This window comes from Desmodus rotundus, chromosome X (genome assembly GCF_022682495.2).
Source record: "Desmodus rotundus isolate HL8 chromosome X, HLdesRot8A.1, whole genome shotgun sequence".
Classification (NCBI taxonomy): domain Eukaryota; kingdom Metazoa; phylum Chordata; class Mammalia; order Chiroptera; family Phyllostomidae; genus Desmodus; species Desmodus rotundus.
Genome location: NC_071400.1, coordinates 42,987,203 through 43,000,127, shown reverse-complemented (window position 1 = coordinate 43,000,127; position 12,925 = coordinate 42,987,203). Strand labels below are relative to the sequence as shown.

Genomic DNA, 12,925 nt, shown 5'->3' with positions numbered 1-12,925 from the left:
ACAAACAACCCAATTAAAAAATGGGCAAACGACTTGAACAGACAATTCTCCAAGGAAGACATACAGAGGGCCCAGAGACATATGAAAAGATGCTCAGCATCACTAGCCATCAGAGAGATGCAAATTAAAACTACAATGAGTTCCCATCTCACACCAGTCAGAATGGCCAACATAAACAAATCAACAAACAAATGTTTGAGAGGATGTGGAGAAAGGGGAACCCTAGTACATTGTTGGTGGGAATGCAGACTGGTGGGAATGGCACTGTGGAAAACAGTATGGAATTTCCTCAGAAAACTAAAAATGGAACTGCCCTTTGACCCAGCAATTCCGCTGCTGTGATTATACCCTAAGAACCCTGAAGCACCAATCCAAAAGATCCTGTGCACCCCAATATTCATAGCAACACAATTTACAATAGCCAAGTACTGGAAGCAACCTAAGTGCCCATCAGCAAATGAGTGGATCCAAAAATTATGGTACATTTACACAATGGAATTCTACACAGCGGAAAGAAAGAGGTAGCTTATACCCTTTTCAACAGCATGGATGGAACTAGAGAGCATTACGCTAAGTGAAATAAGCCAGGCAGTGAGGGACAAATACCATATGATCTCACCTTTAACTGGAACATAATTAACAAAAGAAGAAAGGATACAAAATATAACCAGAGACATTGAAATTAAGAACATTGTAACAATAGCCAGAGGGTACAGTGGGGAGAGGGGTTTATAGGAACTACTATAAAGGACACAATGACAAAATCAAGGGGGATCGTAGAGGTGGTGGTGGGAGGTGGGAGTGGCTGGGGTGGGGTGGAGGGATGGGGAGAAAATGCAGACAATTGTAACTGAATAAAAATAAATTAATTAAAAAATAAAATAATAAAATAAAATAAAATAAATTTATACTTTTGCTTAAAAAAAGGAGTATAGTTATTTTTAAATATCATGGATTATATTAGATAATTTCAATCTTAATTACTAGTTTATTAAGCAATGAACACTAGACTGGCATATTGGGATATGTTTTTCATGCCAGACATAGAAACAAAAAGTCTTTTAGCCCATCTCTTAATTTACTAGAAAACCAATTGAACCTTGTGCATTCTCTAAGCAGTATGGATTCATTGCATTGAAATAAGGAAAACAATAAATAATATCCATGTATCATCATTACTATAAAAACATATTTAAATATATTTACCTGCCTATTTATCTTCCTACCTATTTTGAGAGAATTGACTGGTAGAATATATACCAAGTATTAACTTGTTCTAACTGTGGATGATGGGACTAAAAATGTTTTGTTTTCTTTTTTTGCTGCTTATTTTTGCCTTCTAATTTTTCTAAAATAAACATTTATTCCTTTTGCCCTCAAGGATTTCAAGCAGGTGTGCTCTCACTGGATGAGGGTTGATTGCCTGAGGGTAGTAACAATATACATAAGAGGGAAAGCAAAAAGTAAGAAATAATGAATGAGTACAGTCTTGCTTTTGGAAATTATTTCTGTTAAACAAAATCATTATTTCACCTGTAGAATCAAATATTGGAGACATATTTATATTGTGACCCATTAAATCATCTAAATAAAATAATTATGTTTGCTGTTTAACTCCATTACCCTTTCCTATATAATCACCTTGGGTATTAAACTGGCAAGGCTTAAAATTGGGAAACAAAGTCATTTGCTGATAAAATGTCCCTCCACATTTTTGACTCCCCAAAAAATATATAAGTGGTGTTTCTTTACCCTTAACAGTCAATTATGTTCCAAATATAGTCACCTTTCAAACATCAGACATGGTATACCCCTAGAAAAAGCTTTGATTCATTTTTTGAATGGGTTAATATTGGTTTTAGCATATTTAAGTCTTGTTTCCATCTGGCTGCTGATTTCTTCCACTGTGTAGATTATGTGGCAGCAGCATACAACCAACTGTCTAAGAGCATTGACACAGAAGCTAGTCAAATTTTGGGTTGAATCCTAGTTGGTACTAGTGACTTAAGGTGCAAGGCACTTAACCTCTTTGTCTGTCATTTTTCTTGTCTATAAAATGATAATAATAATGCCTACTTCATATACTGTGGGGATCAAAAGTGAAGGATTTATAATAGTGCCTGGTAGTCTATATATAAAGATAATGATGTTTTTCTTATCCCCAGCCATTTTAAAAATGACTGACCCAATTTTCATTTCCCTAAAGCCATTGCTCTTCACTAAGAATGGGTTAATAGAAAGCCAATGTGTGTACATGAATATTCAAAAAGCCTATAAAATTAATGTTAATGACAGAATATTATGCAAAGTCTATGCTAAAGACCTTTAAGGCTCAAGGAGATCTTGTGATAAACCCTGAAGGAATTTTTAACCAAGTGTGACTAGTTGGCCTGAAAGTTGGGTTGGGCCTATGGAAATAATTAACAATTATGGTGATAATTATACTAATACACTACTACAACCAATAATGTTATTGTTAGCAATAATACTAGATAATTAATATTAAGCACTTATTTTAGATAAGACACCATATTAAAGACTTAACATGGATTGTCTCACTTAATGCTTAAAATAACCTTACGAGATTTACAGCTAAGAACTCCACATAAGGAAACTGAACTTAAGCAGTTTAAGCAACATTCTCTAAACTATATATCTAGTAGCACAGACTTGGATTATGTGAGAGTATTCTATCTTTAAACATTTTGATCTCATTTATCTCACTTTATATCAATAGATAAGAAAGCTTAATGGAAAATGCAGTAGACTAGGAGCTAGGAAAACTAGCCTTTGGTTCTATTTCTGCCTGCTAACTACTCACTAAACTTGGGCAAGTTATTTAACTTCTATGAGCCTCATTTTTTCTAACTATAAAAATGGAAATAACAGTGAACTATTATTATGAGAAATAAACTCAGTAAATATCAACTATTATTAATATCATTTTTGTATTGATTATCTTCTTTTCATGGGTCTCAATATCATGAACAGAGGAATCACCACTCATTGGAAAGGGCTGAAGATAGAGACAGAAAAAAAAAGTAGACCAATCATGTTTGGGGCCTAAGCCATGTCAGAAGCTGTTGATTCCCTTAACCATATTTCTGTAACAAGGAAAATCAGGGGTCCACCAAAATGGGGGAGTTCCCCACTAATGGATGGGAAAAGGGGAAGCAGGAGCAGAGCCATTGAGAGTCACTTTGCATATTAATAACAGCTGACTAGCTTCATAGATATGTTAAGTAGTTGTGGCAAGTGCTAGAAGCTGGGGGATGCTTGTGACTCTAACTCATAGCCAGAGGGTTTGCTCACTAGCAAGAGTGGCTTGGAGGTGGTTACTTTGTCATGGGGTCACACTTGCCGAGACAAAAAATGGCAGCCAAGAAAGGCAAAAGAGATCAGACTACTGGAAGATGTAACCCTTGGTGGGAGGAGTCAGAAATGGGGTTACTGAGAAAGATCCACTCCGGGATTTTTTTTTTTAATTCTTGTTTATTCTATTACAAGTGTCCTAATATTTCTCTCTTTGCCCTCTTCTGCTCCGCCCACTCCCCACTCCCACAGTTAATCTTCACACTGTTGTCCATATCCCTGGGTCATTCATACATGTTCTTTGACTAATCCCTTCCCCTTCTTCCCATGCTTTCCTCCTTCCCCCTCCCCTATGGCAGCTATCAGCCTGTTCCATGTTTCCACGTCTCTGGTTCTGTTTTGCTCATTAGTTTATTTTGTTCATTAGATTCTTCTTATGAGTGAGATCATACGGTATTTGTCTTTCACTGACTGGCTTATTTCACTTAGCATAATGCTCTCCAGCTCCAACTATGCTGTTGTAAAAGGTAGGAATTCCTTGTTTCTTTCATCTGTGTAGTATTTCACTGTGTAAATTTACCACTTTTTTTTTCTATTCTATTTTTTATTAGTGTTCAACTACAGTAGCCTTCATTTTCCTGCCACAACTCCCCCCTACACCACCCACCCACACCTCCTACCCCCTTTTGGCTTTGTCTATGATTCCTTTATACATGTTCCTTGACAACCCTTCCCCTTTTTTCCCCCTTTATTCTCCTCTCCCCTCCCCCTGGTTACTGGCAGTTTGTTCTCTATTTCAATATCTTTGGTTATATTTTGCTTGCTTGTTTGTTTTTTAAACACAAGTGTGGCAGCCATGCCAGAGCTCTGGACCTTGTGGTAAGGAGAGTTGGAGAGCCATGAGAGCCTCTCTTGCTCAGCCATTTGGGATCTTGACCATGCAGTTTAGAAAGGAACAAAAAAGCAGGCCCTGGCTTCTGTGACTCAGTGGATTGAATGCTGGCCTGTGAACCAAAGGGTTGCTGGTTCGATTCCCCATAAGGGAAAATGCCTGGGTTGCAGGTCCCCAGTATGGGGCACATGAAAGGCAACAACACATTGATGTTTCTCTCCCTCTATTTCTCTTTCACTTTCCCTCTGTCTAAGAATAAATAAATAAAATACTAAATCAATAAATGCAGGCTATAGCAGCCATGGGCTGGGGGCGGGGGTGGGGGGTGGGGTGGGGGGGTGGGGTCTTGGCCACTCAGTTTGAAAGGATGAAGAAGGACCCCTACTGGCACATCTTGAGAGTGCAGTTTGGGATTAAGAGCAGGAGCCTGGTGGAGCACAGACAACTGACACCTGGAGGAAGGCAAAATACAGTTGGGAATCTTCCCAGCAAAGCTACAGACTTCTATTTGTTTACATGAGAGATAGTACCTCTGACTGGCCTGGTTTGACAAGGAGGGTCTGGGCTGTGTGTTTGTGAGTATTTATTGCTTCTAGAGAGCATGGGATTTAACAACAGAATTCTGCCATTGTTCTAAACCTGTATAACATTTGAAAAATAGAAGACTCTGGCATTGGGAGTCAGTTCTTATCGGCCGCGAGCACTAGAACTCAGAGCAATAGAATTCAGTGGTTCTGTTACATTTCTGAAATCAGTTTGATTTCTAATGATGTAGTGATGCAAAAGTTCTGTTAATTTAGATTCACAATAGTTTAAATATTGATGAAAAGACTTCACTAATGAAGAGGATCAGAATATGCCACACCAAAACATCATTTTGGCATAAGGATTATTTTGAAATGAAAGGTTTTAAGAAACAGCAGATACAGGAGAAACACTCTGCCCTCCCCTCCAACTGTGTCTAAAGGCAGAGTATAAATATCTCTTTGTGAAGGCATCCTCCCTCCTCTCTCCCATACAAGAAAGAAGAGAACAACCCATGACAGGTGATACAAAGTTAGTACTGAGATGAATCTGCATAAACAAATCTTACCAAAATAACCTTTGTCTTCCGATAGTTTCCTTATAGATTCACCTTTCCACTACTTACTGCCCCTAGAAACCCAAACCATTTTCCTGTCTTGTCACTTTTTCTCAATGCATTGCTCTTTGATAAGGTGGTGTATAAATTCTCAAGCCTAACCACTCCCCTGGGTTTTTACTTATTTTCTGTGAAATTCCCATGTTCGTGCAAAATAAACCATTTCTCCTGTTAATCTGTCTTTTGTCAGTTCAATTTGCAGGCCTCAGCTACTGAACCTAGAGAGGAGAGGAAAAGATTTTCCTTCCTTAAACTAATTTGGTGGCATCTTAATGGAATGTCTTTAGCCTGGTAGGGAAATAAAACCCTACAAATCCTCATGTTGATTTAGTCCTGAATTTTAAGGCTATAACTCATCCTGAACAAAATGAATGAGCAATTTAGTGCCACAAGTCAAATTGATTATTTCCTAAATAAAGTGCTTTGCTTTGTTTCTGTTTTTGTTTATTACTGATAACCTGCCTCCTTCCACAAGATATTTGCTAGAGAGTTGGAATTGTAAGAGACAAACAGTATTTTAGTGAAATAATATGTCTGATTATTCAGAATATTTCCCTTCACTGATGATACTGTAGTATTGGTTATTGTTGAGGATAAAACCTGCTGTTTCTTTAAATGTATTGTTTGCAAAAGATCCTACCCCTTCATAATGTGAAAGAAAAATAGAAAGCTAGACTCCCATGTAGTCTATAATAGTGAAAAGTTGCAAAGTATGTCTTAATATATTATTTTATTTTAATTAAGAAAATTATACAATTCCATCAGTCTTCTCCATTATAAAGCATATTAATTTGGAATAAAAGCAGTCCCTTTCCATTTTAAATTAAATGGGACTCTTGAACAAGTGTGGCTTTTATCACACTGAATTGTTAAGAAAAAAGCACCCCTCCATCTTCACATTTTTCAAGGATTACAGCAAAGTAAGAATGATGAAAATGCTACAGCAGAGAAACCATTGTATTTTTACACTTGCTAAAGCAAAGAATAGAAGTATATGTGCTAATTATAAGTTGAAAAGCTTTAAAGACATTCTGAAGATCTATGAGAATCTTATATAATTGTTTTTCATCGGAGGATTATGTGTCTGGTGATAAAGGAATTCAGCAAATGTCATTAGTGTTTAGCTGTCAGTAATTACATGCTCAGTAAGAACCTAAAGTGTTCAAAAGTGCAAAAGAGTAGATGGATACCATATAAAGAGTACCATATGGAAGGTGAGAGACCATATTCAAGAATATTTAGTTTGCTACATTCAAGTGTCTCAAAACCTGAGGGAAGGTTCTATATATAAGGAAAGATCTGTAAACATTAAACAGTCACATAGCCTAATTATCTTGCTTCTATAAGAACTGCAGTTAAGCCCTTAATGAGAAGTTAAAAGTTCCATGGAAATTAGTCCCCCAAATTCCTGTGGACATCTATCTATCAAAGAATGAGGCATAAGGGATGATTTGGGACAGAGATTAGTGGGTTAAAATAATACAAGTTGATCATGTCAGTTTCCATGAATCAAGAGCCCAGCTTAGTTAGACCCTGTTCCTAACTCCTGCCAGGCCACAATCCAGGTGTTGGCTGGCACTGTAGTCTTATCAGAGGTCTGAGCAGGGAAATATCTCCTTCCAAGGTAATCCTTATTGTTGGAGGAATTTATCACCATGTGTTGTTTGTAGGACTGAGGTCCCATTTTCTTGATGACTGTCAGTGAAGGGCTACAGTCTACTTCTAGAGGTTACAAGCTGTTGCCATGTGGCCCTTTCTATGGGTCCTCTCACAACATGGCTACTTCTTCAAAACCAGAAATGGAGACTCCTACTCTACTCTTCTAAGGGAGTTCTTACATAACAATGTGATACCAGAGTGTCAATCCATCACTTTGCTATATTCTATTGATTAGAATTAAGTCACAAGAGTGCCCAACACACAAGATGAGGGGATTACCAGAGGCATGAGCATTTGGATGTGAGAAATCATTGGGGAATACCTCAGGATCTGCCTGCCACAAAGAGGACAAAATTATTCTTCTGCTACTCCTGAACCTCTAGTTCTTATCTTATGGGAACTGCGTATCAAAGAACTGACATTATCAATGTGGTCTTAAGCAAGTTACTTAATACTTTCTTCTTCAATTGTTTTATTTATGAAATGAGTGACTCCCATACTTTTGGATTTCATGAATAAGTAAAATTTTTTAAAGGGGTGGGCATGAAGCAATGAAACTTTGCCAACATCATTTTTCCAAGTATGGACATTAAAAATAACAACAACAAAATTAAAAACTAACATCTATTAGTGCCATTACATCATAAAATAAAATATATTACAAACCAAAAGTATAAGATAACTTCAAAGAATTTTAAGTGGATAAATTGATTGTTATGAAATGCTTACTTTTCTTTATTTTTCTCTTTCCACTAAATATTGGCACAAATTTCTGGCACTGGTCCCGAGACCAGGATTTGACAGCCACTGGGTTATACTCCAGGATTCCTTCCAATTATGACATTCTAGGATTTCTGTGATTTCTAAGAGTTTATTCACGATGCAATAAAGAGCCAATAAAGAATTTGGGGGAATGAAATGATATCATCAGTTATATTTCAGGATGTTAATATGGGAGGTCTTGGAAAAATAAAAGAAGTAGGCTGTCCTGGCTGGTGTCCCTCAGTGGATTGACTTAAGAATATTTGAATTATAAGACCACAATGCTATAAACCTAGAAATCAATCACGAGAAGAACACTGAAACAATGTGCAATTCCATGGAAGCTAAATAATATGTTATTAAACTATGAATGGATTAACAATGACATGAAGGAAAAAAAATCAAAAGATACCTTGAAACAAATGAAAATGAGGACCCAAAAACCCAAAATCTGTGGGACACTAGGAAAGCACTCCTAAAAGACAAATTCATAGCATTGCAGGCCTGGCTTAAAAAAGAAGAAAATGCTCAAATAAACAATGTAACTTTACATTTAAAGGTATTTGAAAAAGAATGACAAACAAAGCCTAATGTGACTAGAAGGAAGGAAATAATTAAGATCAGAGAAGAAATAAATGAAATAGAGTCTAAAAACAATAGAATAGAACAATGAATCTAAGAGTTGTTTCTTTGAAAAGATAAACAAGATTGACAAACCTTTAACCAGACACATCAAGTAAAAAAAGAGAAAGGACCCAAATGAATAAAATCAGAAACAGAAGAGGAGAAATAACAACTGACACAAAAGAAATGCAAAGGGGAGACAGAAGATGGTGGTGAGGTAAGTGGGAGCAGAGCCCAGTTCTCCCTGCTGGAACACTTGGCCCAGTGGTGTCAAACTCATTTTCACTGGGGGCCACATCAGGCTCCTGGTTGCCTTCAAAGGGGAAAATGTAATTTTAGGATTATAAATATAACTACTCCTTAACAGTTAAGCAAGAGCTCGGCTCTGCTGCTGGGTAGAAACAAGGTGCTGGGCCAGATAAAACAAGGTGGAGGGCCAGAGTCAGCCTGCAGACATTATGTTTGCCACCTGTGACCTAGCCAATGTTCTGAGGAACAGAGTGAACAGCCAACAGAATCCCAGTTTATATGAAGTTTGAAGGCCAAAATTTGTAGAGGACATTGAAAAACAGACAATGAGGAGATTGCATTGGGATGCTAAGGTCCCTGGGATCTGCACAGGGACCTAGGCTGTTGTTGCCCCCTGTCCAGTGCCTGCTGCGGGATACTTGGAGGAGAGTTAGATCACCAGCTCCCTCCCCTACCAGAGCAGTGAGGGCAGCCTGGCACCAGGAGGGACCTGGATGCTGGAAGTCACTGGGGGAATAGAGACAAATTGGGAGACACACAGAGGCAATATGCATCTGCTGGGACTGTGAATTCAGGCTAGGTCATTACCAGAGAAACTGTGGAGCTGGGAGACACTGGACAAAGAGAGAAGAGTTGGGCCTTGTCAGAAGCTGACCCAGATAGTCTCCAGTCTGGTTAGAAAGTTGGGCTGTGTAAAAAGGCGGGCACTTATTAAGAAAGCAGTTTATTGTTACAATGTTCTGAATTTCAATGCCTCTGGTTATATTTTGTTTCCTTTCTTCTTTTGTTGATTATGTTCCAGTTAAAGGTGAGATCATATGGTATTTGTCCCTCACTGCCTGGCTTATTTCACTTAGCATAATGCTATCCAGTTCCATCCATGCCATTGCAAAGGGTATAAGCTCCTTCTTTCTGTCTGCTGCGTAGAATTCCATTGTGTAAATGTACCATAATTTTTTGATCCACTCATTTGCTGATTGTAACAATAGCCACAGGGGAGGGGGGAGGGGATAGTGGGGAGCGGGGTCTATAGGACCTACTATAAAGGACACAAGGACAAAATCAAGGGGGAGGGTAGAGGTGGGGGAGGGAGGTGGGACTGGCTGGGGTGGGGTGGAGGGGAGGGGAGAAAATGCAGACAATTGTAACTGAATAAAAATAAATTAATTAATTTAAGAAAAAGAAAGCAGTTTAAACAAGAGGCTTTTACTCAAAAAAAAAAAAAAAAAAAAAAGGGGGCTCTCACCTGCTTTGTAAGGAACTCTCTTGCAGCAGGTTTCTTACCCCCAGGGTGATTTGAGCTGTGTATGCTTACTTGGCTTAGGCTGCACACCTGACAGTGGATTTGAACCATGCTCCTGAGCTTGACTCCTGCTGCTCTCCCAGAGGCTCAGTGGTGCCACATGACCAGTGGCTGAGTGGTGCTGCTTGCCCTGTGATGCGCTCTGGCCACTGTGGGTTCACAAAGAGCAAGGAGGAGGTGCACCGCACGGACATCAGCGCAACTGGTGGATTAAAGGCACAGGCCTGGTGAAGATGGACAGAGTGGGTACAGCAGCTCATGGAGAACCTGGGCTGGAGTCTGGGCACCTGCGAATATTGCAACCCAGACCTGACCCCTATCCTTGCAAAACCATAGGAAGGGAGAAAAGCAAAGCCCAGCCCCCCTCTTCCTGTGGCATCCGGGAAGACCAGCAGAACTCGCTCAATGGTTTTAAAGTTAACAGGAGGCTTATTTTTTTTCTTTCCACTCTCTTTTTTTTCTTCCCCAAAGTGAAACAATAAGACTTGGAGTTGTGAAAGGTCCACTGACAGATCCAAAGGAGAACCATAAGGTTAACCCCCCAAACTGAGAAACTGTGACACATTTCACTTTGCTATCCCATAGAAATGGCATTTTATTGTTTATTTGTATAAATATTTTTCATTATTTTTATTTCTTTAATTTTATTAGTGTATTTTTATTTCTCTTCTTCCTGTTTAGTTTTGTTCATTTTATTTCCCTGTTTACTTGCATTGTTTGACTGGTTTCCCTTATTCTCTCTCATATTGTATTTTAATTTTCCTTCTTTCACTTTACTCGTGTTCCAATAACACACTACTCTTGATTGTGTACTTTCTATTCTTGTTATCCAAATCATATATTTATTGTCATATTATTGTTGTTCCAGCACTATTGTAAATAATTATTGTTCCATATAATTGTAAACACTACACAGCACCGCTCCCTAATCTTAGCCCACTTCACTTTATTCCTGAACTTTATTATTGTTGTGGTTAATTCTATTCTCTTGCACACTACACATACTTTCTATCCTTTACTCTCACTATATCTCATCATCTAACCTTGTACAAACGCTCTGTTTTCTGGATTGAGGTCATAATTCTCCTCCCCTCTAACAAGACTCTTATTTCTCTTTCACATTTTATAAAAACTCGCTAGTTGGGTGAAATATTCCAGTTAGCATTATACTTATCCAAAGTATCTCCTATCTTTTCTATACTTGTTTGGTACTTTAAATCCCATAGAATAATCTAACATTTTCTAAATCCATTTTGCCTACCCCCTGCCATTGATCACATGCAAGAATAGGTGGGAGCTGTGAACATAAGTATACCCACTGGAGGAGAGAACCCTCCAACAAAGCACCAACCAAAAAGTAAAAACCCAGGTACAAGAGAGCCCACACATACAGAAGAAAGGGCAAACCTAGAACATCCAGACGAGGAGATGAAAGAGACAACACCACTGAATCCCATATAATTCCTACCATAGAAGTTCACCCTACAAAGACAGCTAGCAAAGCACAAACAAAAAGATTCACCTAAAATGGGGAGACAAAAAAAAAAAGAATATGCAATCGAAAAGAATGGAAGACTCCCCTATAAAAAAGCTAAATGAAATGGAGGTAAGCCAACTATCACATACAAAATTAAAAATAATGGTTATAAAGATGCTAAAGGAACTCAGAGACAACTACAAGGAATTGAGTAAGAACTACAACAGTATGAAAAAGAAAATAGAAACTATAAACAAAAAGCAAGAAGAAATGAACAATACAATTTCAGAAATAAAAAACACACTAGAAGGAATTACAAGTAGGTTGGATGAAGCAGAAGACCGAATTAGTGAGCTGGAAAACAAGGTGGAAAGAAACACCCAAGTAGAGCAGTTGCATGGAAAAAATACTAAAAATATATGAACATAGCTTAAGGGAACTCCAAGATAACATGAAAAGCAACAACATTTGAATCATAGGAGTACCAGAAGGAGAAGAAAAGGAGCAAGGGAGAGAAACCCTGTTTGAAAAAATAATGACAGAAATCTTCCTGAACATGGAGAGGGAAAACACCATGCAAGTTCAGGAAGCACAGAGAGTCCCAATCAAGATGAAGTTGAAGAGGCCAACTCCAACACATATAATAATTAAAATGCCAAGTATTAAAGACTAAGAGAGAATCTTAAAAACAGCAAAGGAGAAACAAGAAGTAATATACAAAGGGTCTCTGATAATGCTAACAACCGATTTGTCAACAGAAGCATTCTAATCTAAGGAGAGAAAGGCAAGAGATATACCAAGTAAAAGGAAAACAAAGACCTAAAACTAGGATTACTCTACTCAGTGAAGCTGTCAATTAAAATGGAAGGTGAAATAATGAGTTTCCCAGACAAAAGAAGGCTGAAAGACTACATCTCCACCAAACCAACCCTAGAAGACTTAATAAAGGGAATACTATAACAGGAGAAAGGAAAGGAGTGAAATAGAGAGGAACACAGGAACAAAGGGGGAACATGAACAAATGCTTGTCAATAATAATCTTAACTGTTAATGGATTAAATACTCCAATCAAAAGACATAGAGTAGCTGAATGCAAAAGAAAATATAACCTGCGCATGTGCTGCCTACAAGAGACCCACCTCCAAACAAAAGACCTACAGAGACTGAGAGTGAAGGGTTAGAAAAAAATATTCCAAGCAGATGGAAGGGAAAGGTAAGCTGGGGTAGCAATGCTCATATCAGACAAAATAGACTTCAAAACAAGAACCATAGAAAGAGACCCAGAAGGACACTTAATAATAATCAAGGGAAGAATCCATCAAGAAGACATAAAGATTATAAACATATATAAACCAAACATAGGAGCACCCAAATACATAAGGAAAAGTCTTGGAGGGCTTCAGGAAAGATATAGACAGCAACAGTATTATAGTAGGGTATTTTAACACCCTACTGTCACAAATGGACAGATCTTCCAAACACAGTATCAACAAAGATATTGCAGTA

General features: G+C 38.0%; 1 protein-coding gene across 1 annotated transcript in view; it reads right to left on the bottom strand.

Moving 5' to 3' along the window:
* IL1RAPL2 (interleukin 1 receptor accessory protein like 2) overlaps positions 1–12,925 on the bottom strand; it is a 1,002,993-nt gene that overhangs the window by 391,879 nt on the left and 598,189 nt on the right. The window lies entirely within an intron of this gene.